The sequence below is a fragment of the Orcinus orca genome, chromosome 18, assembly GCF_937001465.1.
Source record: "Orcinus orca chromosome 18, mOrcOrc1.1, whole genome shotgun sequence".
Taxonomy (NCBI): domain Eukaryota; kingdom Metazoa; phylum Chordata; class Mammalia; order Artiodactyla; family Delphinidae; genus Orcinus; species Orcinus orca.
Window position 1 is genome coordinate 45,873,604 of NC_064576.1, and position 17,325 is coordinate 45,890,928.

The 17,325-nt window shown below is 38.7% G+C and overlaps 1 pseudogene; it reads left to right on the plus strand.

Annotated features, from left to right (window-relative positions):
* Positions 1–1,531: 1,531 nt before the first annotated feature.
* On the plus strand, positions 1,532–2,209 carry LOC101280935 (transmembrane emp24 domain-containing protein 2-like; annotated as a pseudogene).
* The last annotated feature ends 15,116 nt before the right edge of the window (positions 2,210–17,325 follow it).

Here is a 17,325-nt window from a genome sequence, read left to right on the forward strand (position 1 = left end):
CATCCACCCCTGACTGCACTCTTCTCTTTCATTAGCCCAGTTTGACTAGAGGGACTGAGGACTAAGGAGCTCACGGTGCTCTCTGTCTAGTGCTGAACTGAGGTCAAGAATCGGCACTCAGGGTCAAGATTAATAGATAGAAAGTCAGGCAGGCAGTCTAACTGGTTTCAGCCCCAGAGCCCAAAATGAGAGGCCAAGTCCAGATGTGAGACAGCAAGTAAGAAACCAGGGGGAGCAGAAATTCCATCCAGAGCAGAAGAAGCCTGGAGAGACTCTCCACACCATCGGGGCAAAACCGAAGACACGTTTACAAGGTGCCTGCGCTTTCACTACAAGTGAGAGAACTGCTAAAGGTTCAGGTCATTTCAGACACATTTATTCAACAGCTATTTACTAGGAACCTCCCTGTGTGCCTGTGCCAGGCTTTGTGCTAAGTATTGAGGGAGCAAAGGCCTTTAAGTGCTTACAGTTCAGTCGAAGAGAGGGATAAGGTAGCAATGACCAGGACCTGTGAAAAGATGGAGTAAGCACTGGGTGAGGTGGGTGCCCCCAAAGAGGCATTTCTGTTGATCTGTGGGTTTGTGATGGTAGAGGGATGGAGAGGGGGGCAGGCCAGAGAAACTGTTCCTGAGATCATACCACCTGAACTGGGTCTTGAAAGGACTCATGTGAAGGAGAGAAGGATTGTAAAGAAATTTCAGGCAGAGGAAAGGGGAAGGAATCTGTGTGAGACACTGAGGCTTGAAAAACTATGATGCCACAAGAAATTTCATTTCTGAAGAAATCGACCATGTTGGGGACTTGGGGGACACTAGACAGAGATCCTGATGAGAGTGATGCACAGAACCAAAAGCAAGGGCATTAAACTGCACAAAGAAAGGTGGATCTTCCAGCCCTACTCTTCATGCAGAATGCCAGCCTCTAGGCTCTTTCGCACGAGGGAGAGGTTCATTCAAACGTTAACGCATGGACATATATACACTACCAAATGTAAGGTAGATAGCTAGTGGGAAGTAGCCACATAGCACAGGGATATCAGTTCGGTGCTTTGTGACCGCCTGGAGGGGTGGGATGGGGAGGGAGACGCAAGAGGGAAGAGATATGGGAACATATGTATATGTATAACTGATCCACTTTGTTATAAAGCAGAAACTAACACACCATTGTAAAGCAGTTATACCCCAATAAAGATGTTAAAAAAAAAAGTTAACGATGTATGATTCTCTAGGGGATCTTGCTGAAACGCAGACTCTGATGCAGTAGATTTGAGGATGGGCCTGAGATGCTGCATTTCTAACAGGCTCCTGGGATGATGCTGATTCTGCTAGTCCATAAACCACAGTATGAGCAGCAAGGGTTTAGAGCGCACTAGTCTCCAGAGTGGACTTGGAAATGTTCCACTGGAGTGAGGGAAGGAAATGTCAAGACATATCTATAGTCTTTATCAAAAAAGTAGGAAATTAGGAGAAGGCTGTGGTGGTGCAGCTCCGGAGGCCACAGTTGCGATGCTGGCTTTGGCCCCAGCAGCACCATGGTAACGCTCGCTGAGCTTCTCGTGCTCCTGGCCGCCTTCCTGGCCACGGTCTCGGGCTACTTCGTCAGCATCGATGCACACGCAGAGGAATGCTTCTTCAAACGGGTCACCTCGGGCACCAAGATGGGCCTCATCTTCGAGGTAGCTGAGGGCGGCTTCCTGGACATCAATGTGGAGGCTACAGGGCCTGAAAATAAAGGAATTTATAAGGGAGACAGGGAGTCCAGTGGGAAATACACATTTGCTGCTCACATGGATGGAACATATAAGTTTTGTTTTAGCAATAGGGTGTCCACCGTGACTCCAAAGATAGTGATGTACACCATTGATAATGGGGAGGCCCCCTAAGGACAAGACATGGAAACAGAAGCTCACCAGAACAAGCTAGAAGAAATGATTAATGAGCTCGCAGTGGCAATAACAGCTGTAAAGCATGAACAGGGGAGTTTGGGAGAGAATACACAGAGCAATGAATGACAACACAAACAGCAGAGTGGTCCTTTGGTCCTTCTTTGAAGCTCTTGTTCTAGTTGCCATGACATTGGGACAGATCTACTACCTGAAGAGATTTTTTTGCAGTCCAGAGGGTTGTTTAAAAAGCCTTTTCCTGATGAGCCCAAACTCATAATTCACTGTTTACCAAACATCTTGGTCATAATAATGTCATTAGTTTCTACGTTTTTATTTTCTGAACTGTACATTCACAGCTTCTGTTTCTTTGTGATTAAGAGATATTGGGGGAAAACACTTTTTTAGGAAAGTTATAGTGAAGTTTGACATGTGATTGGCATGATTTCATATTTGAATTCTGCCTTCATTATACAGGTCCTTCCAGAACTCAAGCACTGTAAGTGGAATATAGGTGTATAGTCCTTATTATATCTTCTTTCCTTTTGTTTTCATCATAAAATGCAGTTTGTTCAGGATAGTACTTTACTAAAATGACTGCATTCTTGGGATCCCTTATCCTGCAGTTCAAGTCATTAAAGATTCATTTTGTTGAGTCCTTATGAGAAACAACAATCTGAATCTTGACATTTTCTATCCAGCCTAATGGCAGAGCTCTGTGACTAGAATATGCTACCAGGTTGGTACTTTTATACATTGCCTATCTTGTTTTTGCTTTAAAGATAAGACTTAAGCCAACAACCTTTTTCCCCTTATAGTTTTACTTTGAACCCTAGGACTCAATCACCTCCACTTAAAATTGTTGACACACGCAACTAATGACCCTTGTTTTGGTTTCTGCCTAACCTTGTAAGAAGTATCTATTAAAGCCAATTCTCTGCGTGTTGCAGTGAACGATAGTTCTTTTTCTTTCTATGCTGGCACATCCACTTTCTCTACTCTTGGCACATAGGAGGTATGCGTTCAAGTAATTGGAAAACTCTGGATTTCTGATGCCAAAGGGTTAAAAGCCTCTTGGATTTCTTTGCAGTGATATACAGCCACTGTTTTATTTTTGATTAGTGGCATTTGGCCACTGTTTAAGTTAGAGTACTGAACATTACTGTCAGTATTAGGGTTTCTGTTTTTGTTTTTCCTGGGTCTTTCTTTTATGGCACATGTGAATTTTGTTTTGTATAAAATAAAATGACTTTCTCTTGGTCTCTGATGATGGGTTTGTACATTTTTTTTTTTTTTTTGGATCTTTGCAAGGGGAAAACTACAAGTAACGAGTTTTATATAACTAATTTAAATTTATTAAAAGTTTTTATGTTCAGGATAAGCAATTTTTCAACCTTGGGTGAAAATACTTGCAACAGTTTAAGGTGACTGTGTTTTACCTTAGGACAACTGTTGCATGCCAATTTGTGTGCGTGTGTGTGTGAAAACATTGCAAAACTGAGTTAAAAGATATAAATTTAAAATTGGTTGTGTATCTAATCTGCCCAAGGTTCAGTAAATAAACAATTATTTTTAAAAACAAAAAACAACAAGAACAAAAGTAGGAAATTAAATGTTGCACAGTAATATACAGATCAAATCTGGTACCTTCACTCACTCTGTCTGCTGGACAATGGCATGTGTAATATGTAAGAAATCCTGTGGGGTGGTGGACATTCTGTAACTTGGAGGAGTTGACAATGGCACCTTTTCTCCTATGTCAAATTTCAACTTATTGTCACATACTGCAATTGTATTACTCAGTGGATTTCTGGATTATGTTACCTAATGTTAACTGAGCTTCATAAAATGGACAAGTGGCTTAAAAGGATTCCTACACACAAACAACTGATCAAGAATTACACTAGGAATATAAATACAGGTGAACAATCAAGTGGCAGTGATAATGTTTCTACTATTCCTGGAATGAGGTCTTGGTAGCTACACAGTAACATCAAAATAATGATTCCAAGATCTGACTCCAAGTTTGTTAAAAATAAATCTAAATTATGAATAAGACTATTTGCACTACGTGTTTACGTGTACAAGTATTAACAATTAACCCCACTATGACTGTATCTTGTTCCTTGGGATATTAGTGAAGCCATCATGATTAGCAGGACTTTTCAAAACAAAGCATTTCCATGGAGCAAACCTGTACTATTTTTCAGCTACATTTAAAGACATGCAACTCTCAATCTGGTACAAAATTTTATTAAATTTGATGTTACATTTTTAGAAACCACTTTTGCATTTTCTTACATAATAGTGGAGACAAAAAGTCATGCACTGGGGAGTGACTTAGTCTTTCTGGTGTATTTCACCACCAAAAATGTACATGAAAAACAGTATGGTAACCAACACATAGAATACCAACAGTGATTCAAGGACTCCCCATCCTCTAGGTGCCAGGGTCATCTCCATTCAGCTAAAAGTTGAGAATAGTACACAGGATATATTTGATGGGCCTAAAAATTGGCTTACATCACTTTTGCTCAGTTTCCATTCACCTGAACTCAAAACTTGACTGCAACCAACTGCAAGAGAGACTGGGAAGTATTGTCTACCAAAATTTTTAAAAGAGCTGTGTTTGAAGCCAGTATCTCTGGTGAGTAAGTAAAGCTGAGAAGAAGTGAGCCAAAGAACTATTGTATATCATTATACTTGATGGTTAAACTGTGTGCATATTGGCTTTTTGAAAATTATTTCAAAAAATTAATAAAAGTATAAAATAAATGGGCATCCAGTCAGACATTTAGGACTAGCAGCCAATCTGATTTGTGTATGTGATTTTCTTTTTCAGAGTTTTGTTTTGTTTTTGAGGATATAGCAGTGTCTAGCCCTATTTGAAAAATGTACATAAAGAAACAAACAGGGAAAAAATGCTTAAGGTCAGCTAGCATCTTATTCAAAATACATATAAATGACTTTTTACCAGATTCCTACAAAACTAATGACACATTAATAGATATTAGGGTGTATTATGAAGACTAAACATCAAAATGTATGAATCTAGGTGGGTTTACTTTCTTTTAAAATTAGTCTATAAACTAGTATATAAAATATACATTTCTGAATGCTTAATTGGTATCTAATAATATTCTCTAGAATTTAGGGAATTAATCTAATTAATTTTGCTAGGCTGACAACAAAATCACAGAAGACAACTCAAGAAATGCAGACCATATAACAGATGACTATTCTTATTATCTCTGGATATAATAGTCCCAGGGAAGATAAAACATTCATTATACTGTTGTAAAATGAATGAAAGCTGCAAATTAAAATTCCAAATCCTGATAACATAACTGTACAGGAGGGAAAAAGTGAAATTTACAAGGAACAATTATAAATACTTAGGTTTTCTAAAATTATTTTATAATGTATTTGATTGCTGAGCTATTAAGATTTTTCTCTCATAAAATTACAATAAATTCTAGGCAGTCTGAAAACTCTATCAGCAGGAAGCATGTGTCTTTTTTTTAATGCAATGTGGCTTTAAAATGAGCAATTCCCAATTATTAACCTTAAAGCATCCCAACAGACAGAAATAGAGATAAATGCTTTGTTTTTCTAGAGCCTCACACCATGCATTTTCATCCTCTCCTCCTTCCTTCATAGGAAGCAATTAAATCTTTTCATAGAAGATTTACAAGTCTTTAGAAAAGCAAAATCATTAGAACAAAACAATGTGGCCATTTGAAAAGCATATCAGGGTAGGTAATAACAACTGAACTTTCAGTTATTAAAGCAATAAATTTTTTAATCAATTTGGGAAGTATGAGTATCTGAAATCTTTACTTGGCATTAAATGACTTTTCTCTCCTAAGACAATCATTCTGAGACTGACCTCTTAAGGTTTCTCCAAGACCTAACTCAATTATTATTTTTTTTCCTCAGACTTTCTAAAGAAATAATGTACTTTTGAAAATCAGTATGGAACAGAGTAGTAGTTACCAGAGGGAGAAGGGTGTGGAGGGAGGGCAAAATGAGTAAAGGAGGTCAACTGTATGGTAATGGATGAAAGCTAAACTTTTGGTGGTGAACATGCGGTAGTGTATACAGAAGTCAAAGTATAGTGTGGTACACATGAAACATATAATGTTATAAACCAGTGTTACCTCAACATACTCATTATGGTATTTGTTTTATTTTGTATAATTCTTTTTTTTCTTTTTTTTTTTTTTTGGCAGTGCCTTGTGGCATGTGGGGATCTTAGTTCCCCAACCAGGGGTTGAACTCATGTCCCTTGCAGTGGAAGTGTGGAGTCTCAACTACTGGACCTCCAGGGAAGTCCCTATTTTGTGTAATTTTTATAGAAGTTAGCTATCATATAAGTCTTAGGATATTTATAAAAACACTTCTCCTTTTTAACCTGATGCAACATTTAGAGTTGCTAGAAGCAAGAGCACCATCATTTATTGCTCTAAGCAGAGTTAAGGTTAATACATGATGATGTTTGGCAGGTCATAGTTGATGACATTATGGTGAGATGGTCCCAGAAACAAAGGAATGAAGCAAGGTACTTCAAAGGCCCAGTTTTAAAGTAAGCATACTTGAGGTTGCAGACAGGAGCTCAGAAACCAAGATTGGAATTTGTTTCAAGTCTCCCAGGAAACTCAGCTAAAGAGAGTGCAAACACACACACACACACACACAAATCTTTCAGTTGTTGAACAGCTGAGTGCTGATGAATGTACACCTGAAGGGCTCACACCAGCAGATTTACTGGATATTGTCCTGTTTGGGGGAGTCAGCACAATACTATGTACTTACGACCCTCCAGAGTCTAAGGATGGGCCATAGCCCAAAGATATGGACAGCAAAAGACACAGTTCAGAAACACACGACTATGAGTCAAGACCAATTCAAAAATGCCCCAAAATATTTTCAAAGGGATAGAACCATTTATTTCATGGTTACTTTTAAGAAACAAATAAAAATCCTGAAAATACTGCCTCTATCTTTGGCCTGACCTGTATTGGTCTAATTTGTTTTGTTTTGTTTTTTAATTTATTCATTTATTTATTTTTGGCTGCATTGGGTCTTCGTTGCTGCGTGTGGGCTCTCTCTAGTTGCAGCGAGTGGGAACTACTCTTTGTTGTGGTGCATGGACTTCTCATTTTGGTGGCTTCTCTTGTTGTGGAGCACAGGCTCTAGGCACACAGGCTTCAGTAGTTGCAGGATGCAGGCTCAGTAGTTGTGGCACACGGGCTTAGCTGCTCCGCGGCATGTGGGATCACCCCATACCAGAGCTCGAACCCGTGTCCCCTGCATTGGCAGGCAGATTCATACCCCCTGCGCCACCAGAGAAGTCCCGTCTGATTTGTTTTTATCCCCCCAAGCTCATATTTTGAAATTCTAACCTCCAAAGGTGATAGTACTAGGAGGTAGTCCCTTTGGGAGGTGCTTAAGTCATTAGCTGGAGCCCTCATAAATGGGATTAAAGCTCTTATAAAAGGAACACCACAGAGTCCTTAGCCCCCTTCCACCACATCAGGACACAACGAGAAGGCACTGGCCATGACCAGGAAGAGGGCCTTCACCAGGACGTGACCAAGCAGGTGCCTCTAGAACTGTGAGATATAAATTTCTGTTGTTTATTAGCCGCCCAGTCTGTGGTTCTTTGTTATAGCAGTCCAAACAAAGACAAACCCCTTATACCTCTTACTAGGATTATTGATGCAGCTCCTTATCTCCTTCAGTCTCTTCCGTGACTTCTCAAATTTGAGTGTGAGCTCTTGCCAAGCTAGTCTTCCTAAAAATATATTTTCCCTGTTTCCTTATCTTTTCACAACATCTGTACCTCAGTGAGGTTGACCCATGTGGAAAACTGTTTACAAAAATGGCCACTCCAGGGGGCTTCCCTGGTGGTGCAGTGGTTGAGAGTCCGCCTGTCGATGCAGGGGACACGGGTTCGTGCCCCGGTCTGGGAAGATCCCACATGCTGCGGAGCGGCTAGGCCCATGAGCCATGGCTGCTGAGCCTGCGCGTCCGGAGCCTGTGCTCCACAGGGGAGAGGTCACAACAGTGAGAGGCCCACGTACCGCAAAAAAAAAAAAAAAAATGGCCACTCCTTGTGGTCCACACCCTTTGCCCAGTGATTTTGCAGCTCTTCCTATTAAGAGGAGTGTAATTCCCCACCACTTTAGTCTGGCTTTGTGATTTGCATTGACCAACAGAACGTGGCAAAAATGATAGTATGCCAGGTGTGAGTCTGGGCCTTGGCATACTTCTGCTCTTCTCTTCTCCCCTGTACCCCTACCAGGTGGGGAGGAGCATGGACTAGCCAGCTGGAGTATGAGAGACCACCATGTGGAGACCAGCCATAGCCCTTCAGACAACAGCCAGCAAGCCTAACATGTAAGTGAGTTTTTCCAGACTAGCCAGGCCCTAGCTGACCTCTTAGCTGACTACAAGCCTAAGTGAGATCCACTAGGCCTGACCCAGATCAGTAGAACAATAGGCAACAGCAAATGGCCTAAAGTTGGGAGGTGATTTGTTACATAAGCAACAATGGATGAATGTAGCCCCCACACATCCATGCTTATTTCCACCTCTTTGATTCTGTCCTTACATTGTTCTTCCTAGAATGCCTCCTTCCCTCTCCTCCACCTTCAATCCGTCCAAACACTTCTAAGACCCAAGTCAAGTGCTATCTCACTAAGCCTTCTCTGACTACTTCAATCTATACACATATCTCCCTTTTGTTTAGTAAAAAAAAAAATTTTTTTCTCCGTAATATTTCATGTATCCCATATTCGATTATACAGACCCTGAGTTACCCCAGTCCCTAACACAGAGCTAGCTCATATTGAATGTTTAATAAAAATTCACTAGCTGAAAGCAAACAGATCTGATAGTCTTTCCACCCATCCAACCTGTGGCCTGGTTTAGGCATCAATACAATTCCCTCAACTGACCGTGTCTTGGAACTGATTAACAGGTGCAAAACTTTCCCTGTTGAAGCGCTTTATAAAGAGAATTGATGGCTACAGTTCACTTAAACCATCAATTTCCTTTAAATAAAAGAACTGCGTTAATAGATTTTTCATATATATGTATATAAAAGCTTAAGGGAATTCCTCCTTTATTAGGGCTATCAGTTTCTGTTTCTGCTTATTAAGGATGTACTTCATATTCACTTTACTTGACACTACAGGAAATTGTGCATGTCTCAGGCTACATAATTCTGAGCTTACTTCTGAAATGCTTTGTCTATTATTTCAAACTGTCACAAGGCCAGTTGACTCTTAACATATGTCAGGTAAAATAAGAAATATGTATATACATACTAATTTAAATTCCATAATAAATTCCTATATTCAGTATTATCCATGACCAACTCATGTTGTAATATCACTTATTTTTCAGAATATATGGTACTTACACAAGATACTGCAAAAGTTACAACATTGGAGTTTTAGTGCAATAAACAATTATAGCATATTTACCACTTTGGATTCATTCATTACCTCAATACAATTCCAACAGTGAGACTGAGTAATTTAACTATTTAAAAACTAATTTCTTTCAGTATAGTTTTTCTTTTACTGGCTTTTTCTTAGAAATCAAGAAATGCATGCTCATTTCTTTTTTTGTTTAATAAATTTATTTATTTTATTTATTTATTTTTGGCTGCATTGGGTCTTCATTGCTGCGTATGGGCTTTCTCTAGTTGTGGTGAGCAGGGGCTACTCTTCGTTGCAGTGCACAGGCTTCTCGTTGCAGTGGCTTCTCTTGTTGCAGAGCACAGGCTCTAGATGCATGGGCTTCAGTAGTTGTAGCACACCAGCTCAGTAGTTGTGGCACACAGGCTTAGTTTCTCCACGGCATGTGGGATCTTCCCAGACCAGGGCTCAAGCCTGTGTTGTCTGCATTGACAGGAGGATTCTTAACCACTGCACCACGAGGGGAGCCCAAGAAGTGCATGCTCATTTCTAAAAAACTTGTCTCAGCTCAAAACTCTTATGATAAGATTAGTGTTAAATAATGATATCACTGAATATTATATAAAGGCCCCTCAAGAAGTCAATCTAAGCCAATTTACAGTTTACAACTTAGCTCAAGCAGAAATAGTCATCTGTTAGAAGTCGTGCTAGTTGGAAGGAGTAAGAGTAGCTCTTTCTAACTTGTGGCAACAATTTACTGAGTATTTACTGTGCGTCAGGTATATGGAAAGAACTTTAGTTTTATAATCTGATACAATTCTCACAATAATCCCACAAATAATATTAGTCTCATTTTTGCCAATAAGGAAACTGAGGTTCTGAGAAGTTAAGTCACTTACCCATAATCACACGGATAATGAACCATGTTTTTAATATTACATTCCTCCCAAGTTGCTCTTGTTTTCCAGAAGTCCAGAACTATCTTTAAGTTTCCTCTTGAGATCATTGTGATGGCAAGTTTTCTTCCTGTTTTCACACTGTATCCCCTTTATCCAGGTAACTGCTGCCTTCTGTGCACAACCAGCCCACAAGAGTGGGTCTGCTGCACATGTAGTTTCTTTTTTTTTTTTTTTTTTTTTTTTTAAACATCTTTATTGAAGCATAATTGCTTTACAATGGTATGTTAGTTTCAGCTTCACAACAAAATGAATCAGTTATATATATACATATGTTCCCATATCTCTTCCTGCTTGCGTCACCCTCCCTCCCACCCTCCCTATCCCATCCCTCCAGGCGGTCACAAAGCACCGAGCTGATCTCCCTGTGCTATGCGGCTGCTTCCCACTAGGTATCTACCTTACGTTTGGTAGTGTATACATGTCCATGCCTCTTTATTGCTTTGTCACCGTTTACCCTTCCCCCTCCCCATAGCCTCAAGTCCATTCTCTAGTAAGTCTGTGTCTTTATTCCTGTTTCACCCCTAGGTTTTTCATGACATTTTTTTTTTCTTAAATTCCATATATATGTGTTAGCATACGGTATTTGTCTCTCTCTTTCTGACTTACTTCACTCTGTATGACAGACTCTAGGTCTATCCACCTCATTACAAATAGCTCAATTTCGTCTCTTTTTATGGCTGAGTAATATTCCATTGTATATATGTGCCACATCTTCTTTATCCATTCATCCAATGATGGACACTTAGGTTGTTTCCATCTCTGGGCTATTGTAAATAGAGCTGCAATGAACATTTTGGTACATGACTCTTTTTGAATTCTGGTTTTCTCAGGGTATATGCCCAGTAGTGGGATTGCTGGGTCATATGGTAGTTCTATTTGTAGCTTTTTAAGGAACCTCCATACTGTTCTCCACAGTGGCTGTATCAATTTACATTCCCACCAACAGTGTAAGAGGGTTCCCTTTTCTCCACACCCTCTCCAGCATTTATTGTTTCTAGATTTTTTGATGATGGCCATTCTGACTGGTGTGAGATGATATCTCATTGTAGTTTTGATTTGCATTTCTCTAATGATTAGTGATGTTGAGCATTCTTTCATGTGTTTGTTGGCACTCTGTATATCTTCTTTGGAGAAATGTCTATTTAGGTCTTCTGCCCATTTTTGGATTGGGTTGTTTGTTCTTTTGTTATTAAGCTGCATGAGCTGCTTATAAATTTTGGAGATTAATCCTTTGTCAGTTGCTTCATTTGCAAATATTTTCTCCCATTCTGAGGGTTGTCTTTTGGTCTTCTTTATGGTTTCCTTTGCTGCGCAAAAGCTTTTAAGTTTCATTAGGTCCCATTTGTTTACTTTTCTTTTTATTTCCATTTCTCTAGGAGGTGGGTCAAAAAGGATCTTGCTGTGATTTATGTCATAGAGTGTTCTGCCTATGTTTTCCTCTAAGAGTTTGATAGTTTCTGGCCTTACATTTAGGTCTTTAATCCATTTTGAGCTTACTTTTGTGTATGGTGTTAGGGAGTGATCTAATCTCATACTTTTACATGTAGCTGTCCAGTTTTCCCAGCACCACTTATTGAATAGGCTGTCCTTTCTCCACTGTACATTTCTGCCTCCTTTGTCAAAGATAAGGTGACCATATGTGCGTGGGTTTATCTCTGGGCTTTCTATCCTGTTCCATTGATCTATATTTCTGTTTTTGTGCCAGTACCATACTGTCTTGATTACTGTAGCTTTGTAGTATAGTCTGAAGTCAGGAAGCCTGATTCCTCCAGCTCCATTTTTCGTTCTCAAGATTGCTTTGGCTATTCGGGGTCTTTTGTGTTTCCATACAAATTGTGAGATTTTTTGTTCTAGTTCTGTGAAAAATGCCAGTGGTAGTTTCATAGGGATTGCATTGAATCTGTAGATTGCTTTGGGTAGTAGAGTCATTTTCACAATGTTGATTCTTCCAATCCAAGAACATGGTATATCTCTCCATCTATTTGTATCATTTTTAATTTCTTTCATCAGTGTCTTATAATTTTCTGCATACAGGTCTTTTGTCTCCTTAGGTAGGTTTATTCCTAGGTATTTTATTCTTTTTGTTGCAATGGTAAATGGGAGTGTTTTCTTGATTTCACTTTCAGATTTTTCATCCTTAGTGTATAGGAATGCCAGAGATTTCTGTGCATTAATTTTGTATCCTGCTACTTTACCAAATTCATTGATTAGCTCTAGTAGTTTTCTGGTAGCATCTTTAGGATTCTGTATGTATAGTATCATGTCATCTGCAAACAGTGACAGCTTTACTTCTTCTTTTCCGATTTGGATTCCTTTTATTTCCTTTTCTTCTCTGATTGCTGTGGCTAAAACTTCCAAAACTATGTTGAATAAGAGTGGTGAGAGTGGGCAACCTTGTCTTGTTCCTGATCTTAGTGGAAATGCTTTCAGTTTTTCACCATTGAGGACGATGTTGGCTGTGGGTTTGTCATATATGGCCTTTATTATGTTGAGGAAAGTTCCCTCTATGCCTACTTTTTGCAGGGTTTTTATCATAAATGGGTGTTGAATTTTGTCAAAAGCTTTCTCTGCATCTATTGAGATGATCATATGGTTTTTCTCCTTCAATTTGTTAATATGGTGTATCATGTTGATTGATTTGCGTATATTGAAGAATCCTTGCATTCCTGGAATAAACCCCACTTGATCATGGTGTATGATCCGTTTAATGTGCTGTTGGATTCTGTTTGCTAGTATTTTGTTGAGGATCTTTGCATCTATGTTCATCAGTGATATTGGCCTGTAGTTTTCTTTCTTTGTGACATCCTTGTCTGGTTTTGGTATCAGGGTGATGGTGGCCTCGTAGAATGAGTTGGGGAGTGTTCCTCCCTCTGCTATATTTTGGAAGAGTCTGAGAAGGATAGGTGATAGCTCTTCTCTAAATGTTTGATAGAATTCGCCTGTGAAGCCATCTGGTCCTGGGCTTTTGCTTGTTGGAAGATTTTTAATCACAGTTTCAATTTCAGTGCTTGTGATTGGTCTGTTCATATTTTCTATTTCTTCCTGATTCAGTCTTGGCAGGTTGTGCCTTTCTAAGAATTTGTCCATTTCTTCCACGTTGTCCATTTTATTGGCATAGAGTTGCTTGTAGTAATCTCTCATGATCTTTTGTATTTCTGCAGTGTCAGTTGTTACTTCTCCTTTTTCATTTCTAATTCTATTGATTTGAGTCTTCTCCCTTTTTTTCTTGATGAGTCTGGCTAATGGTTTATCAATTTTGTTTATCCTTTCAAAGAACCAGCTTTTAGTTTTATTGATCTTTGCTATTGTTTCCTTCATTTCTTTTTCATTTATTTCTGATCTGATTTTTATGATTTCTTTCCTCCTGCTAACTTTGGGGTTTTTTTGTTCTTCTTTCTCTAATTGCTTTAGGTGCAAGGTTAGGTTGTTTATTCGAGATGTTTCCTGTTTCTTAAGGTAAGATTGTATTGCTATAAACTTCCCTCTTAGAACTGCTTTTGCTGCATCCCATAGATTTTGAGTCGTCGTGTCTCCATTGTCATTTGTTTCTAGGTATTTTTTGATTTCCCCTTTGATTTCTTCAGTGATCACTTTGTTATTAAGTAGTGTATTGTTTAGCCTCCATGTGTTTGTATTTTTTACAGATCTTCTCCTGTGATTGATATCGAGTCTCATAGTGTTGTGGTCGGAAAAGATACTTGATACAATTTCAATTTTCTTAAATTTACCAAGGCTTGATTTGTGACCCAAGATATGATCTATCCTGGAGAATGTTCCATGAGCACTTGAGAAGAATGTGTATTCTGTTGTTTTTGGATGGAATGTCCTATAAATATCAATTAACTCCATCTCATTTAATGTATCATTTAAAGCTTGTGTTTCCTTATTTATTTTCATTTTGGATGATCTGTCCATTGGTGAAAGTGGGGTGTTAAAGTCCCCTACTATGAATGTGTTACTGTCACATGTAGTTTCTTTACACATATAATTTTAATTCTTATGTCTTGATATGAGTCTGCTAAACTCAGTGCTAAGTTATTAGAAACTTGAGTATTAAATTTTGAAAAACACTTATGTTTTAAAAGAAGATATTCAAAGAGGAATTGCTTATCCAAAGGAAGCAGTTGCTAGTAGAAGAATTTTAGGCAGCTGTGAAGATGTAGGAATAGATCAGTGGTTCTCAGTCTTGGCAGCACATTAGATCGCCTGTAGAGATTTTTAAAAAAATCTTTATCCAGTAATCCCCAGAGGTCTGATTCAATTGTTTTGTATGGTAGATTACTAGGTAGCAGTCTATTTTATAAAAGCTTCAAAGGTAATGATAATGGTGAACCAGGGCAGAAAACCAATAGTTTGTATAAAGAGATCACAAAATACCTACATATCTAAAAAGTTGGATTTGGTCTTGGTTTTCCTCAAATGGTGTGTCAGTCTGTGGCACTGAGCTTGCTCTCCCAATGAAACACAGATATTTTACCAACATTTGGGTAGGTGCACTTCAGGATTTAAAAAAAAACTTTTTCTATAGTGCTAGAAAAAAACACGGGGAGAAATGTTTGTAATGCTGAAGTGTGAAATACCTGAGTTAGACATGAATCCCAGAAGCCAAGACAAAAAATTGATAAAGCTACAATACGAGCAATTATTTTTGCATAGGCAAAATAACCATAGATAAAGTCAAAAGAAAAACCTCAAACTAAGAAAAAGCATTTGCCACATGTTGACAAATGGATAATTTCTCAAAATATAAAAAGCTTGAAAGAGCTGAGAGTGCTGTGAGCAACAACACCCCAACAGCAATGAGCACACTTGGAAACCAAATCTTGGTTTCTAAATACCATCCTCCATTAAAAGGATCTAGGCTTCTTAGAGAAATGGCTGATTCCAGCACGAGAGCAGCAAAAGGATGAGGTAATCCTGGAACATTTTTGTGCCAGAAAGTAAGGAAATGTTAAAAGAACTTTGATGAGATGTCAAAAGGACAGAGGAACCAGCTTCAAGAAGATCCCACTGGCTAAATCTGGGACAATTTGAGTATCAAAATAAATACAGTAACTTATTATAATCCATTTAATAAAATAGGGGCCCACAAGTCCATGCTGAAATGAATGAATGAGTGAATAAATAAAGAAATAGAAACTTAGATGAGGAACAGGATATTTTTGTGATCTTAAATTATCTCCCCACAAAATACTTATTAATTAAAAAGGGAACCTGTAACTTTACAGACACCACTGTAATCAAATGATCTAAGTTAACATCTTCAGTAATGAGATAAATCAAAATCACATTCCATCTGATAGAATGCAAGGAGAACAGAGCTCTGTTCTGTGGTATTCCTGCCAAAGATGTGTAACATCAATCTTATCATGGGGAAACAAAATGAAGGGGATTCTGTTAAAAAAAATTAAAAAACAACAACAAAAGCCCCACAAAAATCTACTGGATTGTAATCTTCATAAGTGTCAGGATCATGAAAGTCAAGAAAAGACTGAGAAACTGTTCTAAACTAAAGGAAACCATGGATACATAACAACTAAATGCCACACTTCATTTCCTACCAGATCCTTTTTCTATAAAGGACATCATTGGGACAGTTGGAAAAACTTGAACGGGATCTGAGGACTAGATGGTAGTAAAATATCAATTTTGATCTCCTGACGTAGGTACTTGTTGTTATATAGGAATATAACCCCTAAAGTATTGGGGGGATTTTAGGACATCAGGTCAGCAGCTTAAGCCCAGTGGTTCAGAAAAAAATCTTTGTACTGTATTTGCAATTTTTCTGTAAGTTTGAAATTGTTTCCAAAAAAATCCAATGCTGGATTCCAATGCTGGAATTTATTAGGAAAGCTCAACGAGATAGAGATGTGAATCTACATATTTTCCCCCAAGAAAAGCAGGAATAATAACAACTCTCTAGATACTAGTTATGACTAAACTATAGAGAATTTTCTGGTATCAAAAATCCTACCTTGAGGTTCCACCAGTGATCTTATCTTGCCTTCTAACATTTAGGACTGCTGGGAGTAGAGGGATTTCTTGTAAAGGAAATGACTTTTATGTCCTTCTCAAAATTCAGTGGAAGAAGGAAGGAATCTATAAAGAGAAATATATATAAATAAATAAAGCCCCAAAGTTCCATAGTCTGAACATTTATGTAACTGCGGTTTTTAAAAAATGTTTTTTTAAGTACAGACACTTATGAAGTTTCAACAAATATTTCACGAGTACAATTTTTTTTTCAGAAGTACACTAAGTTTTTTTAGAATGCTACCTCTTATCAGAGATAAGAAAAACATACTGTTCATTGAATTAGACCTTAAAGAGACCTCTGGAGCTCATCTGACCCAAATACCTCCTGCTGGATTATAACCCCCATCACTTTGCTCTGTCCTGGTAAGAAAACAGATAGAAGTCATCCTCTGATCCTGTGAGCTCTGGGGTCTGCAGGCAGAGAGCTTGCCCCCTGTGCAGACCTGTGCAGGCTTCAACCATGCCTGATTCCCCGCGGATCTCCTCCAGCCAACGTCGATATTGATGTTTCGTGGTTCACAAGCTCCACGGGCAGCAACCTCTTCAGAACAGCAATTCTTACCTCCCAGCTGGTGTTGTTAATCTTCTTGAACTGTGTGGCTTGTGGACTAAGCTAAATGCAAAAGGGCAGAAACTGCCTTTCATTAGACTCTGAGGATATCTATGGGACACAAAATGGTCATATTTCACCCCTTCCCAGAGTGTAATCATCTTTCAAACAAGATTGCTTCTTAAAGTTACCTGTCCAGCTTCTCTTCCCAGACTTCTCATACCCTGCAAAGAGGACATGCATTCAATCTCATGTTCCTCCATCCTTACCTATCCTTCTGTAAGATGTATTAACCAGTCACCCATCAAGTGGACTGACTGAATTATCCCTACATTTTTTGCTGTCACCTGATAGGAAATGAGGGCCCAATGTGGAGAGCACCACAGGAGAGGGAAGCCAAAGACAGAGATAATGCTAAAAATAGAGAAATAACTGGGGAAATCTGTCCCGGGGAAATCTGTCCCTGGG